This window comes from Oryctolagus cuniculus, chromosome 18 (genome assembly GCF_964237555.1).
Source record: "Oryctolagus cuniculus chromosome 18, mOryCun1.1, whole genome shotgun sequence".
Classification (NCBI taxonomy): Eukaryota; Metazoa; Chordata; class Mammalia; order Lagomorpha; family Leporidae; genus Oryctolagus; species Oryctolagus cuniculus.
In genome coordinates, this window is record NC_091449.1 from 61263063 (window position 1) to 61277741 (window position 14679).

A 14679-nucleotide genomic window follows, 5' to 3' on the forward strand; every position below is an offset into this window, starting at 1 on the left:
CTTTGTGAGATGTTTTCTCTGGGTCTCCTGGAGCCTGGGTCTGATCCGGTAGTGGTCCCATCTATAGCTTGTGTAGGCTGATGCCGAGAATGACGTCTAGAAATCTACCCTGACTGAGACGTCAGTCTCCACCTTCAGGGATTCCTTCACAGACTCACAGAATCCGAAAGAACAAAGAGGTGGGCCAGGAACCCCCAAGCTTTTGACCTTTAACTAAATGGGGAAAAAGGCTGAAAAAGGCTGGAATGGGTGAACAAGCTGGGAGACACCAGGATCTAGAGCCAGGGGTCCCCCAAGCTCAGTCTTGGGCTCCTTCCAAAGCTTTCTCTCCTGGAGTATTTCATGGTCTTCTCTTAAGATAAATATCCTCCTAGGAGTGATAACACATTATTTGCTGACTGCACCTTTTCTACTGGGAGAAACCATGGTACAGCGACAGAGAAGGGAGGGAAGGAAGGATGCAGCCATTCAGGATGTTGGGACTTGTCACCCAGCTAAATGCTCAGCCTATCTCCTTGTCTCCTGGCCATACCAGAGGATTGTATCTCCTGTACACCCTGCCCCATGTACGTCAAATTTGACCATGAGTTCTAGCCTCATGGAATTAGTCTCAGGATAGAGCTAGCCTTGATCCCTGAATGACTGTGTGGAGCAGAACTCCATCTGGCCACTACCATGGTCAGTTGTGTGAAGTCAAGGTGACTTTGGGATTCAGCAGTTGTGGAGTTATCTTAACTAGTACATAAAGAGGGGCCTGCTGAGGCATTCCATCTTTTTAGAGAGCTGTCCCTTGTCTGTTTTCACAGAGTTGTGCATAATTCCTTGTGCCGAGTTTGTCAAGGTTGCTATATGGGAAAGCTTGGACTGCTTAGGAGCTGTAATGGGTGCCTAGATAATCCATAGCCCCAAGCAAGCACTCTCTAAATCAGCCATTGGCGCACTTTTGCTACACAGAGCCAGGTAGCTGGTATTTTATGCTGTATAGACCATTCACACTTTGCTATTGCAGTGCAGAAGCAGCTCTTGATAATATGTGACCAAATAGCTGCCAATAAAACTTTATTTACACAAACAGGCAACAGGCTGGAATGGGCCCCGGGCAGCAGTGTGCTGACATCTGCCCTCTGTGGTGACCCACAGGGCAGTGAGGGAGAGAGATATTTACATGTTCCTGCTCAAGAAAGTCAGCATTTCTGTTTGAACTGGTTTATTTCACAAATAAACCCTGAGGCACCTTCTGCCCACAGTGTTGTGGGAATCCTCATGCTTTCCTACAACACTCAGAAGTAGGCGGAGTTTCCTGGTCCACTCTTCCTGATGTCCACTGTGTTCCCAGGGGTCCGTACCTGGCCCTTCAGGCATAGGGTGTGTGCAGGAGAGAACTGCACGGAGAGTGGAGGGGACTGATACTTCGTCAGAGTTCCAGTACTTAAGTCTGGTCTTTGCCAGTTTAAGAAGCTGCAGACTGAAACTCGGGTGGAAAGAAAGAACCCTGGCCCCCATCCCAGATCTAAGTGTCACTGAGCCCCTGGCCCCTTGGCCACCGTCCTTTCAGGAGGTGCGTCTGGCCACCCGTTTCCTGGGCTCTGTGGCTTTTGTTCTGGAGCTGCTGAGTTGCAGATGACTTCAGCCCCAGTGGCAGAGCCGCCCGTGACATCCGCGTGTGATTCCTTCCAGGACTGAACTGCAGAGAGAGCTCCGTTTCCTCTTGATGGCGATTGTTTTACAGGCTCAAATGCTGTGTTCTCTCGCTCTGTCACAGCGCATTATGTCAGGAGAGAGGAACCAGTGCAGCCTGTGTCACCAACATGCGGGTGTTGTGTTGTGTTGTGTTAAATGTGGCTTGTCAACACCACAGGGCTAATAGCAGTGTCAGGATCCCCGTGCCGCTAATCACATCTCTGGCTAGCAGCAGATCTCTCTGTCACGAGCAGGAGTCGCCTGGATGACATTCAGAGCCGGCAGGGACAGTGTCCACAGATCCTCACGTGGACCACTGCAGCGAGAGTTCACAACTGCGTTCTGACCGGCTGCCTTCACTGGTTCAGTGAGCCAAGAGCCATCCAAGAAACAAAGCCCTGGGCTGGCCCTGGGAATGCAGCTGCTGGGTCAGAAGCTCATCGCTCTGAGCCAAAATTGCGCTGTGCTGACCTCCACTTCTCCTTGAGAGGTGGATTGGAAGGTGTCCCAGGGTCAAAAAGATATCCAGTGCAAGCTTGGCCAAGGTGGCGTGGGAACCTGGGGGAAACGTAGAGATTAATTGGGGCCCAGGGGTGCTTTTGCTGAAACAGGAGAGCACACACACACACACACACACACACACCCTGGCTCCATCGGCGTTTTTCCCTAGGCAAGATGAGTCACACGTTTATGTTTTTACAAATGCAGCCCACCTGCAGTTTTCAGCCAGAGATGATATAAACACTGAAAATAGTTCATCAATTGTGTGAGAAGCCGTAGGTAGAGGCACTAGCAGACCTATCATTTGGACGTCCCTCGGAGGAAACCTGGCTGCCCCAGCCTTATGAAGGCACATTCCTAATGTCCTCTTTGTGCACCACAAAGAACAGTTAGTTTGGATATAAACTTGTGGTTTCTGTGCTTAGACTCTGGCTCCACAGTAGCCTGCATAGGTTGGGACCGTGCTGATTGGATCAGCCGTTGAGTTTTAGTGGCTTTGGTTGTGATGATTTCGTACAAGTGGCCTGCAGGAGTGAAGATAAGTGAGAACAGGAGTGTCAAACACACAGTCTGCTGGACACCCTGCCCACTTCCGGGTCCACAGCAGACACCTGCAACTCATCCGTAGCCTCATTTCTGTCCATGCCTGGATATAACACCTGAATTCTCATTAATATAGCGCTTCAGGGCACTGATAGCAAAGTCTGGGGGTCCTGCACCTGTTGACAGTTGTTTACTATCTCTTGATTTCTTCAAAATACCTAACCGTAAAAAACCCTAACCCTTCTATTTTGATATTATTTTTCAGATATGAATTCCACAGAGATTTACCGGGGTTCTGCGATAACATGCATGGTGCTAGGTGTGGGAGTTTCAGGATGAACAAGGGACTCTGAGTGCAGAAAACAGTAATTCAAGATCGGGCTAAGAAGGCTTCAGGAGGAGGGTAGTCAGGGAGTTCGGTGAAGGGGCACTTAGCCCAAGCCGAGTGTGAGGGATCAGAGCAGGCTTCCTGGGGAGAGACCCTAGAGCTTTCTTAAAGTGCGTGCCTGCCACAGTTCTAGAACAGCTTTCTAAGAGAACCAGCTTCCCAATTTGATAGCAGCGTAAGACTCCAATGTTTGGAATTCCTATTTTCCTAAGGCACACCACTCTTTGCTGCTTGGTATCTCCTTGTATTGTGAAAGAAAGAATAATATATTTGTAAGCAAGCTGTGCTTATTAATTCAGTGCAGACTTTATTGATTGTTTTAGACACCATGATATTTGACATGTGAGTGGTTTGGTTTTGTTGGCAGTGGTGGTCTACGTTGTAGCAAGGTAGGTTGGAATGGGTTGGCAAATTAAAAATATTCTTCAAGCAAAGACAAGATTTTTCAAGCAACCCTTGCAACTAATTGTGTCCCTTTCTTCAAGCAAATCTTGAGAGGATGAGACAAATGGATTGTGAGACTGGAGGGAATCTCATTTTTTAATCCATTGTTTTAGTGAGCATTTAGAGCCTTCCTGTAAAATATGTGAGTGGAGGAAAAACTGCCGCAGACCTCTTCAAGGACTTTTCCATGGGCTCCCTCATGTTTCAAGATGCCTTTGCATGACGGTACATATGTCTTTGTTCCTGTACGGGATCCTCCATGTACAGTGAATTCATTTTGTGCTAATGAGAAAGCCTGCTCTGCGTTGGTCCACACGCTCTGTGTCCTTTTCTTCTTGAGCTGATAAACTCATCGCCTCTTTAAAAATGTACTCTCCAAAAATCCCATCAGGTCCTTCCCCAGCTGTTTCAGTAGGGAGTGTGGCACTGTGGACTCTGCTGCTTAGAGCAGGATCCAGAGTTCAGCAGAGGCCTCTTCCTGCCCCTGCTGTATCCCTTCCGTGGTCCCAGCAGGGAAGAGACGATCACTCCAGGTGGGCGATTCAAGGAAAGTTTAAAAATAAAAAGGTTATTGATAAAGGTAAAAATCAGAGCATACAGCAACTAGAAGAGACATCAAATGCCCAGGGAATAGTGATAGGGATGGCTGCTCCATCCTGGGTCTATGGAGCAAGGAGAGGGAGGAGGTGCTGAAGACAGGAGAGAGTATCTGGTTGGAGAGGACCACCTGGCAGGAACTTGGATCCTTGGTTGAGGAACTCAGCCTACCTGTGGTGGTCTCCCTTACCTTCAGTCAAGGTTCTAGGGAAGTATACAGCCTCCTGCCTCATTGGTCAAGCCCCACTAGAAAGTCGATAGAGAAACGTACTCATTGATAGGTTCTTACTGGCCAGCTTTCCTAGGCACAGAGCCAGGAAGAGAAAAGGAGTAGATTTGCGTAAAGAAGTGGAAGATTCCACCATAGCTGTCACGTGAGTTTCTTTCCTGTGTGAAAGGCCCCTGGCTGTGGTCTACTGTCTGTGCTGTACTTCCGTCCTGTCATTTCTCAGCTGGGTGCCCACCACCAGGGCCACCATGGTGATACATGGGCACTGATTTATCACCGCCCCTGGCTGGAGACACAGTGCAGTTAGGCAAAGAAGACAGATGTGCTACTTTTCAGCTTTGTCTGAAGGATTTGTTTTGTGTTAGGAACTGGCCGAGAGGATCCCTGCGTTCCTGTGCAGGCTGAGTTCTCTGTAAAAGCACGAAGGTGTCATCCGGAGTTCAGTGATTCACAGAACAGCTCACCTAACTTAGAGAGCTTTGGGACCAGTAGTGATACCCTTCTGGGGGGCCTTACGAGTCCAATTCACCACTGTATTTGCAGTTCTATACATACTGAACCATCCCCATAGTTCTCCCAATTTTCTAACGAATCAAGAATAGTGTTCGATCCTGGGTGACCCCAACCACTAACCATCTTTACTCTGAGTGGCTCTGAGAACTCTAAATTGGAGGGCCTATTTTAGTTTGATTAGTTCAATATCCTGAAGCAAATACTTAAGCTTATCCGAGGTCTGCTTCCTCAAACCCTGGCAAGAGTATAGCCCTAAAGCAATAAGACCACACTGCACAATCTTAGCATCTCTGCAGATCCTCCTCCAGCCCACCACACAGAACTTGCTCTGACTTGGGGGATTCAAGTTCAGTGGGGCCAGCTGCGGATGGCTGGTTCAGTTTGTAGGGATTTGAAATGGGTCACAGAAACAGACTGAGAGTTGGGGATCAGTACCAAAACTGGGAAGTCTTGTGGATTCAGGGATTGGGCATCCGATTTAGACTCCAGGGAAGGAGGGCTGCTGGAGGGCAGAGCCCATGGATCTGTAGGAAGCTGGCCAGCTGGAATGATTCTCAGCCAGATATGTAGCAAGGAGCTACCCCCAGAGAAAATGGCAGGGAGTCAAGTCGGAAAAGGGCGTGTATGTGTGTGTGTGTGTGTGTGTGTGTGTCTGCACGTGTGTGTTTGGGCACCCAACTAGTTCTAGGAGCCTCAGCTAGTTCTGGGTCAGGAGTGACTGGCTTCAGTGGAACTTCAGAATCCTGAGCTACTAAAGGTCAACAGCTGTGTTCTGGCAAGCTCCGTGGACTGCATTTGATCAGTAACAAAATGCACATCACACATAATAGCTCTTTGTTAGCCCTGGGGAGCCCCCAAAGCCCCAGGGTAATTTCATCACTGCCCAAGTTGTGAGATGGTTTAGTGAACAAGCCAGGATGCAATAGAATAAAATGAAAGAAAAGAAAGAAAGAAGGACGAAAGAGAGGAGAGGGTGGAGGGAGGAAGCAAGGGAGGAAGGGAGGAAAGGGGGAAGGAGACAGCTGAGGGAGGGAGGGGGCACCGTGCACCTTCAAGCCCACAGGACTCCTCTGCTGTCTCGAGCTCTGCCTCGGTCCCTTTGGCCCTTTGTTTCTGCCTTCACTTGGCATTTCTTAAAATGGATAAAAAACAGGTGGCGAACGCCCTGTGAGTGGTTTTCCCTTAAGAGAGAGAGGTGTCATGCTGAGAAAGGGACCAAAACCTCGGGAAGGACAGCCTATTTGGCTCTTGCTTATTTCATTAGATTCTTAAAGTGCCTTTGAAACAAGCCAGGCCACTCTGGGGACAAGTCAAAACATGGCAGCACTCAGCTTCCCAAAGAGGAGAAGTCGAGATGGAAAAGTGAAGGGAAGTGCGCCAGAGTCGGCGACAGCAGAGTCAGCCGTGACTTTGAACTCAAAGTCAAAGAAGAAATCTGGAGAAATTCTCCCCGCTTGTCCAGGAGTCACCCTGAACTGTTTCTTAGATGGGCTTCCTGCTATCCCGCTTCTGGAAGTAAGGAGCTTCAAGCATGGGTTGTGGGGTCCACGTTAAATCCATGTCCTTTCATCTAGTGGTGCCGGGGTCTCAGACAAGTTCTTCTACCCTTGGGATCTCCGTCTCCTTTTTGATAAAATGTTAAGTACCAGGTCAGCCCCTCTGAGTGGTGATGTGAAGTCCCAACCAGCCCGTGAGAGCTCACCTCCTGCAGAGCTACCCCTGGCCTTGTCCCCGTCACCATTCAGTAGACATTAGCTAGAATCCTCATCTTTGTGTTCATTTCTGACATCATCCACCTCGGGATTCAGTCCATGAGGGGCCCCAGAGCTTCAAGTGTAACCCAGAAACTGGCCCTTTGTTCTCACCTATGCGTGATGCAGGATGTAGGAAATGGTGATTAGAAAGCTTCCCCTTGGAGGATCGTCTCTGCCTGTTTTCCAGAGCTGGCCTCTGCATGCATGCCTGCATTCATTCGTTCCTGACACCTGCATGCCTGTGACACGCCTGGCACTGAAGATGCAGCGATGAATGAAAGGCAGTCCGTCCTTGAGGCAGTCAGGGTTCGAGAAGCCTGCTCGCATGCTGGCCATGGACTCCGGGAATGTCAGTGTTACTCTTGTCTCTGTGTGCCTTGGGTCCCCCTCTTCCATCAGAGCAGCTCCCACCTCTGTGTGTTCCCTGTTATGTGAGGTGACTGTGGCCCACCATCGCCGTGCACAGTGTTGCCAGTTTCAGAATTCTCAGAGCGATGGTGGTGTGTTTTCAGCTTTCTCTCCCTGTTGCTCCCATCCATCCCCCACCCGCCTCTTCCTCTGAAGTGAAGCAGGGCATCGTCACCACCCAAGTTGGGTCTCAGGAGGAGGTAACTGTTTTATATGTGTGTCCTTGATTTAGCTACCAGGTGCCCTCTTGGGTCGTGCCATTCCATATTTCCAGTGCTGCCATCAACTGCTTTTCCTAACCCTTGGCAATGCTTCAGCTTTCCATGGACTTAAAATTTTGTGGCTTATTAATTTTATTTACTTAGAACTCAGAGAGACAGACACCCAGAAATCTTCAGACTGCTGGTTCATTCCCAGAAGCCTGAAAGAGCCAGGGCTGGGTCAGGCTAAAGCTAGGAGCTGGGAACTGAATCTGGGTATCTCTGCCATGTAGGTGGCAAAGACCCAATCACTTGTGCTCTCTCCTGCTGCCTCCCAGGGCGCACGTTAATAGGATGCTGGAATCAGGAGCAGAGCTAGCACATGGACCCAGGCACTCCGGTATGGGATGGGGGTATCTCAGGTGTCATCTTAACCACCCCTCATAGACTTCTGTCCAAAGAAAGACCTTCCCTTCTCTGGGAAGGCAGTGCTTTTAGAGCATCTGAAAGTCTTGTGACTGAGGGGCGCTGGAAGAAGGACTGTCAAGCCAGCTGGTCTGATCAGAGTTCACCTGTCATGATCCATGGGCACAGAAGATCAGAGTCAGGGGCCTTCCTTGCTGCTTTGTCATGGCACTCTGGGTTCCAAACCAAAAGGCTCTGAGCTCCATTGGCTGTGAAGTTCACCCACTCGGAACAAAGTGATCTTAAACACGTAGAACCCAACACACTTCCATCCCTGTCCACAGACATGAATCTAAAAATAATTCTGCTTGGGAAATGTGTGTGTTGGGGTCTGTGGGTATGGCGGGAGGCAGTTAAGAACATTTAGGCTCAGAGAAGGTGATTTCACATCTTGTATGCCTGTGTGTGTGAGTATTGTATGGCTATGTGTATCTGTAGGATTGTTGTTTTATTTTCTCCTTCTGGAAGGAAAGATTGAATTAACATCAGATCCTCATCTCTTCCCATTATTGCAGCCTAATGACCATGATGAAAGTTGACCCAGGTAGCCTCAATTCTATCCAACACAGGGACGCAGGGCAGAGAGATGACCTCTTTAAGAATTAGCTGGAAGGTGACAAGAGGCAGTGGCCTCAGGCCCATCTGCCCAGGAGAAGAGCGTCCCCTGGGTCCTCCCCGAGGTACAGAAATAGCCAGGAGTCCCTAAACACTACCTTGGCTTGCTCCCCAGGCCTTGTCAGTAGGCAATCAGGATTTAACGACCCACAAATTTCCAATTTTTTAGTTTGTGGAAAAAATATATATATATGCACACATATAATTTTTGCCTCAGTTAAAGATTCATCTTTTAAAAAATTTTTTTTATTCAGTGACTTCCTCCCTCTCTTTCCGATGAGGAAAACCGGACTATTTATGCTGCAGTTTAGGCTTTTTTTCATGTATAATTTTTCATATAAATGCACATTTTCCCCTTCTTTCGGGGCGGAAATTTAACTTTTGTGGAAATGTGATGTGTGTTTAAATGACCAATTTCGTAGGCAATATGTCTGATAATTGCGAGGAGATACTGAGGTAACTTGTAGCAATGAGTTTGCGTGACAAAGGGAAGTCAGTTTGTTTGCAGTAAGCAGAGGATAACAGCGCACACGGAAACTTTACTATTTGGGGGGTTGGGGGGAGAGGCTGGGGAAGGGAGGCCCTGAAATTGCTTTTTATAATTAAAAAGGGAATCTCGGATGTTTTATATCTTGAATATTTACAATGAAACCTTTAAGTGCTTGTCAAGAGGGTAATGTGTCATTAACTGGGGACTCTGCCTTGCCTCTCCTCTCGGACATGACAGTACGGCAGGATAAGAGAAGAGTAATTATAGTGCAGCAGGGCTGCCAGGTGTGATAAATGACTAATCAGCGCGCAGGAGCCTCCATCCTCAAAGGACGACTATTACAGTGTTATCAGCTGCAGGCCTGGGTGCACGGGGCCCCAACAGGGACGGGGACAGGACCTTGCGCCGTGCGGCTTGGCACGCCGCTCGCGAGTGAGCCCGTGGCTGTCTCTTAGTTCTGTCACTGGCAGCTTTGTGTGGCTGCCACCGGTGGGGAAGGAAACACACAGGGGCTCCAGCAGGCTGCCGCCCGCTAATATTTATATAACACATTAGCCAGCTTCCCTGGCCCAAGGTGGCTTTTCCGGGGGCGGCTTTGATGGCAGAAGAACCTGCAAGACGCTCATTGTCCGTGAAGGAGCCAGCTGGCCCCTCTGGGTCCACTCGCGTCCGTTGGGTCCCAGCGCAATCGACAGTGTGTTTGACCGCGTCCAGCATTGTTCCCTGAGCAGGCTGACAGCTCAGCCCTGTTCGAGAGGACCTGGGACGCTACCATGGGGACCCTTGTCCCTGATGTTCTTTACTCTGCCCAGTGGCTCAACACCTCCGTTGTGGATTTGTTTACTCGTTATGATTCGCAAATGTTACCTATCAGTGTAGGGAGAAGCCGTTGGAGGGAAATTAATTATAACCCCTCTCAGACAAACTGCAAAACATCTATTCTCTCCTTATAAACCCTCTTGTGGTGGGGTTTTTCTTTCCTCCCCATAGTATGCTGAGGGGGTGGCATTGGAGTAGTGATGGTGTTTATAAAATAATTGCTAAAAAATGCACATCAGGAAACAGACATCTGCATGTTAGGAGGTGCCTCCCACGAAAAAAGGGTGCACTGTGCTTTACAGAGTGAAGAAGGAGCTAGGACGACACTTTGGATACGAAGGTTATTTTTATAATACTTGCATTTTTATCGGTTGACATATTTTAACAGGGAACCCTGACTGAAGTCACAAAAATTATGACTCCGGCACCAAGCTACTTATCTGACAAATGCAATGCGAACGGTCTTGTTCTTATCAATGAGATCAGATTTCAAAAATGAATGCGAAGACCGAGGAGTTGCTTTGTGCACAGATAACCTTGCAGGCGCGAACTCCCAAACCAGAATAAAAGAATCCTCTATGAAATAATGGGCCAGGAAGCCCAGTCGCGTCACACTGTAATAGACAGTGGGGGGTGGAATCAAAAGGGGGAAAAAAACTCATTTCATCTCAGTTAATGGCAGGGAAACGAAGGCAGAGAAGGACTTTCTTTGGAGCGGAGCTGGTTCGACAAAGACCGGGGTTTCGCCGTGTCACGCACCATTCGCCGTTGCACGGGGCTCCTTTCAGGAGCCGCGAAGCCATTATTACAATGTGAAAAAGGTGGAAAGAAATACTCCCTTCTGGACGCTGGAAGGGCAAAGGAGATGCAAGGCATTTTTTTCTGTCTTCCTTTCTTTTCCTTTCTTCTTTGCTCCCAGTCTCTCTCCGTTCCTTTTATGCACAGTGCACTCCGACAGGGCCCCCTCCCCAACCCCCTGTAAAAAGGCTGAGGATGCCAGGGAGTTCACAGTGCCCTTAGATAAACAGTTTGTCTTGGCTCTGCCCCTCCTTTTGTGACCGAGCTGGCTGGGAAGTAGCACAAGTATGTTCCGACCTCAGCTCCTCTCTGCTCGCATTATTTTCAAATATGACATTGCAACATCCACACCCAGCCCTTTCTCTAAGTTTGGTGTTTCAGCAGGAAAGAGGAATCTCTGGATGCGTGGTAGCCAGCCGTCCTCTGCCCAGCGCCCTCTCTGGCCTGTGACCCTCTGCTGAATGGGTCCGAGGACCACTTGCCTTCGGGCAGTGCACAGAATAGGAAGTCCCTTCATCTGGCTTCAGCTGAAAGAACGAACAGTGTCTTCACGGTGCTGATGGGTGAAGCCAAGTTCTTTGTAAATGACAGAGCCCAAGCTGAGAGTTGGTGGCTGATTAAAATAGGCTCACTTGTGCCTGAAAAATAAGAAAGGTTGCTACTGTCTCAGAAAAAGAAAGGGGTGGGGGAAGGAAGGAGGAAAGGCAGGGAGGGAGGGAAGGAAGAGACGGAGAAAGACGGCAGGAAGGAAAGAAAGGCAAAACTACACGCTGGTTTGTTCTTGGTGTGGTTGATGGGGACAGCAAGATTACATCCACAGCTCGCATTTGATTCTCAGGACTGGCAAAGTGTGAAGAACAGCAGTGACATTCTCCTCTTCAGTAAATCACTATAAAAATGTTTATGAACCCTGCAATTTACTGTCTTTTAAATGCAAATTGAAAGGGGCACCATTGCAATGGTAAAGGAGACCAGAGGTGGCCTGAAAGAATTAGCAAAAGTTGCAGTAGGTTTTGCAGATGGTGTGATCCTGAATGGGACCATTTCCAAGCGATTTTGCCTCTGTACACCTGTGACAGCTCAGTTACCTTATTAACCGGATTGCTGTGAGTTGCGGGGAATTGCGGTAGAGCCCCGCATAGAATTAAACACCGATTTTGAGTCGTGGCATTTACAATTCGCTGAAGGAAGGGAGAAAGCAGTGATTTGGCAAAACAAAATCGGAACCTGACCTTTCTGTGGAAATGAGTTCAGATTCAGATTTGCTTGTTGCTGTTTTGCTTTGTTTTGTTTTTGATCAAACGTTCATCTTCCTTGGATACAATCCTCATTTAGAAATCTTGAAGACCTTTGGACAGACAGGTAACCTTGAAAAGGGCAGAACTGAGCCAGACCTTTCTTCTGATTGCTCCCCAAAAGATGGCTGTGGCCTGGTGGGTGTGTTCCTACCTTCACAGAAAGTACCAGGTGCAAGAGTGAAGCAGAAGGAGTGAGACAGACTCCATTCCAAGTCTTAGGAGCCAGGTGACCTTGTTCAGATTATTCCTACACTTGACCCCAACTTCCCCAGCTGCAAAACATTTTGATCCAAGTTTACAATGAGCTGGTGCATATGTGAAGTGCTCAGCCCAAGGCCGGACCTATAGGCAGGGATCTGTGATCAATGGTTCCATTCTGTCGCTTGACCTCGTCTCTCTACACCTTTCCCTTCCTCCTAAGGAATGTGCAGGGAGACTGGGAGATTGCAACCAGAGACAGGGCCAGTTGACATCAGTAGCTGGATTAGCAAGACGCTTAGATCCATTCAGAGAGACTCCAGTGTGCAACATATCCCCAAAATTCGGAGACGATGGCAAATCTGGACAGGTACAGTGAAAGAAAGCAAACAGCCCATGAAAACAGGTTGCTCTGCAATTCTCCCAACTGTTCCCTTCCTACTTCCCACCTGACTCAGATGGAAAACACCCAAAGTAGGCTCTGTTTATAGAGTCATTGTGTGTAGAACATTCCCCCGGCCTCCAACATATGTGCTGTAAATGCCACAGAGCTGTGTCTTCACTTGCTGCTCCCACAAAAAAAGCATTTTGCTTGTTTTCAAACACAAACACTGTCATCTCCCACGCCTCGGAGGGGTGAGGAGTGGATCTGTTTGCCTTGGCAGCCCCCACTCAAATGTGCATCTCTGGCAAGTCCTGTCTGCTGATAGTGCTGCCACTGAGCAGGCTGGCAGATTCCAAAGGCATTCTACCATCTGCCTTTCCCATCTAATGCTCTTCCGTCTAGACATATGTTCCAGGGCCCCGTGTGCACACGTGCTGAGGGGGTGCAATGCAAAAGGCTGCAAAACATTCAGAGAGTCCCAGGAAGGCAGCGCGAAATCTGCATAGAAAATCTATTCCGGTCTCCATCCCATACTCAGTTGAAGCAGGAGTGAGTGAGGAGGAGGGAAGGAGGATGCCTACCTCTACCCCACTTCCCCAAGATACCCCGACCCAATCTGAAACACAATTTTCGATGATTCCAAAACGAGTTCCCATAGCCAAGAAATTTTACGGGGTACAGACATCTCCTTAAAGCCATTCCGGTATCAGCCTCGTAGACGACATACCTCTCCTGTGTAGCTACTCCGGGAGACTCGCGGGGTTTGCATCTAGTTTTATTCTTATCCTGGTGACATTCACCAGAATTTCTTTGTGATAGGTTCATTATTGTTTCTGTGTGTCTATGGAGCTTGATTTCCCTGTTTCCTGGGCTTTCTATTCCAGGTTTTACACTTCTATAGCCCTTTGTTCTTTCTGACTTTGACCTGAAGAATCATGTGCATATACAATGGAACCTATAAAATTGGCTCTGTGTTACTGGTCGCACCAAAAAGCCTAACATATGGTGGACTTGTGCTAGTTTTCCTCTGCTTCCCTCCCCTGCCTTCCTCTCCCCTCGCCTCCCCTCCTACCCTCTCTCTCCCCTTTATTCTCCTGGAAGGAAACAGTGTGGCTGGTTTGAGGGAGGATAGCAATTGTCAACTGAGTATGGGATGGAGACCGGAATAGATTTTCTATGCAGATTTCGCGCTGCCTTCCTGGGACTCTCTGAATGTTCTGCAGCCTTTTGCTGAGCTTACAAGGTTCTTTAAGAAAATTGCATGTTAGGGGTAAAACAGGGGCATTGTCCTCTTCTGCTTGTGCCCCACGATCTAGTGAGATGTACATTCGTTCACTCTCTCCAATGGGGTGTCGACTACTCTCTGCCATCACTGTTAGATCCTGAGCTTCTTGAGCGTGGGATCAGCTGTTTTCATGCTTTGTCTTCAGGGCCCCAGCAGAGCCTGCTCCTGCATAGTGCTCCGTATGTGTTTGTGGGGTGAACTTGCAGATATCTGCCCAGGGTTTTAAAGACTCGCCCAAGGAGGGGCCAAGACAGAAATAGAGGTGGTTGAGCGCACTTGCAGTCATTCTGAGTTCAAATCTTAGCTCTCTCATGGACGACCTGGATGCTATCAGACAGTTGATTTAGTTGAGCCCCAGTTTGTTAGCACACATAATGGGTGTAATAATAATAATAATAATTACCTCTCAGAATTTGGTTAGGAATTAGACGACTTTGATGTGTACAGGAAAGTGGTTATGCAGTGCTGAGCATCAATGAAAAGTTCTTTCATGCTTATTATTCATTGAAGCTTTTCAATTTCCCACTTGAAATGTAGGAAAAAGCCTTGCTGCAGTTGAATGATCTTGCGAAAGCACCAATCTGATCCTTGAGCTCTGGGTGCTTCTCTGAACTCTGAACGTGCCTTTAAATCCTCAGCCGGGCAGGGTGGTGCTGAACTTGGTCATTGCCTGTGCATATACCAGGGTACTTGACATAGTTCCTGGTGGGGGGAGGGTTTCTACGCCTAGTGGTTAAGCTACTGACTGGGATGCCTGCATCTCATATTAGAGTCCCTGGGTTCCAGTCTTGATTCCAGCTTCCTGCTCATGTGCGCAGTGAGAGGCAGCAAGTAATGACTCAAGTACTTGGGTTCCTCTCCCACACAGTAGACTTGGATTAAGCTCCTGGCTCCCAACTTCAGCCTGGCCCAGTCCTGGCTGTTTCAGTCATTAGGGGGAGTGAACCAGTGTAATGGAGCTCTTTCCATCTGTCTGGCTCTCAAGTAAATAAATAAACAAAAATTTAAAGACAAAAGAAAAAAAGATAGTTACCTGATAAATTAATTTTGATGCAAAAATGTTTTGAAA

The 14679-nt window shown here is 48.3% G+C and overlaps 1 protein-coding gene across 2 annotated transcripts in view; it reads left to right on the forward strand.

The window, feature by feature from the left end:
* The window catches only part of WWOX (WW domain containing oxidoreductase), a 1022922-nt gene that overhangs the window by 814111 nt on the left and 194132 nt on the right, over positions 1-14679 (forward strand). The window contains exon 10 of one of the 2 annotated variants that reach the window (XM_070062786.1): positions 1-13463. This exon is cut by the window's left edge and continues 24451 nt beyond it. The exons of the other annotated variant lie outside the window; for it this stretch is intronic. The gene's annotated coding sequence lies outside the window, so the exon portion shown is untranslated. Of the gene's footprint in view, positions 13464-14679 lie in introns of those variants that run through there. 2 annotated transcript variants of the gene reach the window in all.